The sequence below is a fragment of the Hylobates moloch genome, unplaced genomic scaffold, assembly GCF_009828535.3.
Source record: "Hylobates moloch isolate HMO894 unplaced genomic scaffold, HMol_V3 SCAFFOLD_7, whole genome shotgun sequence".
NCBI lineage: Eukaryota > Metazoa > Chordata > Mammalia > Primates > Hylobatidae > Hylobates > Hylobates moloch.
Genome location: NW_026652282.1, coordinates 15,107,222 through 15,112,437, shown reverse-complemented (window position 1 = coordinate 15,112,437; position 5,216 = coordinate 15,107,222).

Below are 5,216 nucleotides of genomic sequence, written 5' to 3'. Positions count from 1 at the left end.
CTCACGCCTGTAATTCCAGGACTTTGGTAGGCTGAGGCAGGTGGATCATCTGAGGTCTGGAGTTCGAGACCAGCCTGGCCAACATGGTAAAACCCTGTCTCTACTAAAAATACAAAAATTAGCCGGGCGTGGTGGCATGCGCCTGTAGTCTCAGCTCCTCAGGCGGCTGAGATGAGAGGACCACTTGAACCCAGGAGGCGGAGGCTGCAGTGAGCTGAGATCACACCACTGCATTCCAGCCTGGGCGACAGAGCGAGACTCAGTCTCAAAAAAAATTAAGGGTCCACCAAGACATTTGAAATTTGATTCCTGCTCCCACACCTCCACTAGGTAGTACTCTAATGCCAATTGTCTGTGGTGGCTCCGCCCGTGAAGCAGAGATTTCTGCCTGGGCCCCCATGCTATCCACAACGTCCTTTCTAATATAGGTGGAGGTAGCCATGCCCCCACAGCTCTTGCATTTGGCAAGCCTGCAGACTTAACACCATGTAGATGCTGTCAAGGTTTACTGCTTGTGCCCTCTGGAGTGGGGGCCCAAGCCATGCCTTGGGCCACTTGGGCCACTTGAGCCACGACTGGGATGGCCAAGGGATGCTGCAGTGGAATAAGTCCCAAGGCAGGCCTGGGCAGTGAGCCTTCAGGGGGTGCCTCAGGCCTGTTCCCTAAAACCATTCTGCCCTCCTAGAGCTCTGGGCCTCTGATGGGAGAGGCAGCCTCGAAGATCTCTGAAACACCTTTGGGGTAATTTTCCTGTTGTTTTGATGAATAGCACTTGGCTTCCTTCTGCCCATACTAGTCTCTTTAGCAAATGGTTGCTTGGCCGCACCCTTAGTATTCTCTTGAGAACACGCTTTCTCACTCTTTACGTGGCCAGGCTGTGAATTTTCCAAATCTTTCCATTCTGCTTCCCGTATCATTATAAATTCTGTCTTTAAGTAGTGTGTTTGCTCTCACATCTCACTGTATGCCATTAAAAGTATCCACACAGCAGCCCGAACACAGTATCCACACAATTCAGCCAAGGCCTTTGCAACTTTATAACAAGGATGGCCTTTACTCCAAGGTAATTTTCTAACACCTTGTACTCATTTCCATCTGAGACCACATCAAAACGGCCTTTATTGTCCATATTTCTACCAGCATTCTGATCACAACCACTTATGTAATCTCTAAGAAGGTCCAGACTTTCCCTACAGCTCTTGTCTTTTTTTTTTTTTGAGACAGAGTCTCGCTCTGTTGCCCGAGCTGGAGTGCAGTGGTGCGATCTTGGCTCATGCAACCTTGGCCTCCCAGCTTTGAATGATTCTCATGACTCAACCTCCCTAGTAGCTGGGACTACAGGCATGTGCCACCATGCCCAGCTATTTTTTTTTTTTTTTTCTATTTTTAGTAGCGAAGGGATTTCGCTGTGTTGGCCAGGCTGGTCTTGAACTCCTGGCCTCAAGTGATTCGCCCACCTCAGCCTGCTCTTGTCTTCTTCTGAGCCCTCACCAGAATCACCCTTAATGCTCTATTCACAGTAATAGAGGCTTTTTCTAGCCTGCTCCTCCAAATTCTCCCAGCCTCTACCCAGCACCCAGTTCCAAAGCTGCTTCCACATTTTCAGGTATTTAGTACAGCAGCAACCCACTCCTAGTACCAATTTTCTGTTTTAGTCCATTTTCTGTTGTTATAACAGATAACCACAGACTGGATAATTTATAAAGAACAGAATGTTATTTGGCTCATGGTTCTGGAGTCCAGGAAGTCCAAGAGCACAGTGCTAGCATCTGGCCAGGGTCATCCCATGGCAGAAGGCATCACATGGCAAGGGGGCACATGTGTGAGACAGAGAGAAAAAGGAGGAGAAACTACTTGTGATAATGAATCCACTCCCGCAGTAACAGCATTCATCCATTCATGACCTAATCGCCTCCCTCTTTTTTATATTTATTTTATTTTTATTTATTTTTGAGACGGAGTCTCACTCTGCCGCCAGGCTGGAGTGCAGTGGCACGATCTTGGCTTACTGCAACCTCTGCCTCCCGGGTTCAAGCAATTCTCCTGCCTCAGCCTCCCCAGTAGCTGGGACTACAGGTAGCTAATTTTGTGTTTTCAGTAGAGACGGGGTTTCACCATGTTGACTAGGATGGTCTCAATCTCTTGACCTCGTGATCCACCCGCCTCAGCCTCCCAAAGTGCTGGGATTATAGGCATGAGCCACTGCACCAGACATCTCTTTTTTATTGAAACAAGGTCTTACTGTGTCACCCAGGCTGCAGTGCAGTGGTACAGTCAATCCTAGCTCACCATAGGCTCGAACCGCTGGGCTCAAGCAATCCTCCAACCTCAGCCTCCTGAGTAGCTAGGACCACAGGTCCTAATCACCTTTTAAAGGTCCTACCTTTTAGTACCATTACAATGGCAATTACTTTTTTTTTTTTGAGATGGAGTCTCACTCTGTCACCCAGGCTGAAGTGCAGTGGCGCCATCTCAGCTGACTGAAACCTCCGCCTCCCAGGCTCAAGCAATCCTCCCTTCTTAGCCTCCTGAGTAGCTTGGGCTACACACCTGCACCACCATGCCTGGCTAATTTTTTTTATTTTTTGTAGAGATGGGATTTTGCCATGTTGGCCAGGCTATTTTCAAACTCCTGGGCTCAAGGGATCCGCCTGCTTCAGCCTCCCAAAATGTTGGGATTATAGGCTTGAGCCATCGTGCCTGGCCTAGGCGATTCTTATGATCAAACCAGTCTAGGAAGCATTGACTTAGACCAGTGCTTCTTAAACTTTAATATGCATACAAATAGCCTGGGCATTTTGTTAAAATGAAGATTCTAATTCAGTAGGTTTGGTGTGGGGCCTGAGATTCTGCCTTTCTGATAAGCTCCCAGATGACGCTGAAGCTGCTAGTCCACGCTTTGTGTAGCAATGACTTAGAACAATTCTAATAGAACTTTCTTTGAGATGGAAATATTTTGCATTGCCCAATATGGCAGCCACTAGCCACGTGTAGTTAAATAGCATGTGAAATGAGGCAGATATGACTGAGGAGCTACATTTTAAATTGTATTTCATTTAGATTAAACTTAAATTCAAATTGAAATAGACACATGTGGCTAGTGGCTACCATATGGAAAGCCAGATTCAGAACATTCTTCAGGATAACTTGCTGAAGAAAGTACTCCAGAATCATTCCAGGTTAGTAAGTTATGCTGGTTTTTCAAACCTTTGATTTAGAAATTAGCATTCTCAGGCCAGGCTCAGTGGTTCACGCCTGTAATCCTAGCATTTTGGGAGGCCAAGGAGAGTGGATCACCTGAGGTCAGGAGTTCAAGACCAGCTTGATCAACATGGTGAAACCCTGTCTCTACTAAAATACAAAAAACTAGCTGGGTGTGGTGGTGGGAGCCTGTAATCTCAGCTACTTGGGGGTCTGAGGCAGAAGAATTGCTTGAACCCAGGAGGCGGAGGTTACAGTGAGCCGAGATCGTGCCATTGCACTCCAGCCTGGGCAACAAGAGCGAAACTCTGTCTCAAAAAAAGAAAAAAAAAAAAAAAAGAAAAAGAAATTAGTATTCTCATACAGTAAAGACTGTGGGCGGTGTACTTTATTCCTGGAAGCCTCAATCGAGTCATGTTGTCTGTATAATGTGCTTTCTAGGAAATTTTTCTTTATCTCAACTTCTGCTATTTGGTTTCTCAAGTTTGTTTCTCATTTACAAACTTTTCCAAAGTCATCAACATTTAAGAAAGGGAAATAGAGTAACTCATTTATTGAAATATTTATTATTGAAAAAAATTCACCCTAAAATAATTCTGAATGTCCAATTCAGAAATAGCAAAACACATTTGGGACTGTTGGCAACTCTATTTACCAAGGAGTTGAAATACTTAAGGCTGTTCACGCCAGAAAACATTTGCAGTTATTTCCTTAGAGAGACTGCCAGAAAATTGGCCCATCCTGCCCTGCCAAAACATTTTATGAAAATTTGGAGCTTGCCTGTTATTTGTGGAAACTGCGCTAGCAAATGGATAGACGACAAGGACTTGATTGTTCATGACACCAAACCTTTAATGTCTTATGTCGTGCTTTGGAAGTTTGCAGGCTTAGGCTTGGTATATTTTTCTTTCTCTATCCTAGCCAACACTATATAATAAAAAAGGTTTGCACACTGTGAGTTTACACAAAGCATCCCACAGAGCCACAGATTTCCATCTTCTTTTCTCAGGCACCTGGGTTGACGGTCCCCACCACTGGAGGGGAGAAGAGAAGCCATTGAGAGTACTGTAGTATTCAGGCCTGCTGGGTCCAGGTCTTTAACGTGGTGGGCTGATTCCCCCTCTCTAGATGCCTAGAGGCAAGGTTTGGAAAGACAACTTGCTGAAAATGTGTGAAGCAGAGTGTATTGGAAATTTCCAAAACTCAGGAGCTAAACGACTTCTTTAGGAAAAGAGGAAAATGTCCTCTGAGTGAATTTCGTGTTAGCTTGTCTAATTTCACTGTGCTCTATACTCAAAGTCTATAGGATTTTGCATGAAGGACTATCTGTGTTCATTTACATAAACATGTAAGAGTCCATTTGCTTAATAAATGAATACCTATTTGTGCCTACGAGAAATGTGAGCAATGCGTTAACTTCATTGATAACTCTGACCATTAAAATTGCTTATTAATTTATCTGCAGATTATGTACGTATCGCAGGACGTGGTGTGTGGTAGGCTTAGTAAATACTTCCTGCCTGAATGTGGAATGAATGTGCATGATGTTTCACGCAGATGAATTACAATGCTGAATGCTGGCTTTAGCTGGGCGGTCTGAAACAGCTCTGAGAGGGGCTTATGTCTGTGGGCTTTTCCAGTCATTATAGAGTCATGTTGCCCAGGCGGGAGTTTTGGCGCTCTGTTGCCCAGGCTGGAGTTCAACGGCGTGATCTAGGTTCACTGCAACCTCTGCCTCCCGGGTTCAAGAGATTCTTGTGCCTCAGCCTCCTGAGTAGCTGGGATTACAGGCGCCAGCCACCATGCCCGGCTAATTTTTGTATTTTTAGTAGAGACAAGGTTTCAGCATGTTGGCCAGGCTGGTCTCAAACTCCTGACCTCAAGTGATCCACCCGCCTCGGCCTCCCAAAGTGCTGGGATTACCATCGTGAGCCACCGCACCCGGCCAGTCCATCACATTTCTACACTGCTGTCCATTCTTCATCAAACTGAAGAATAAAAAAAGTTTTCCCTGG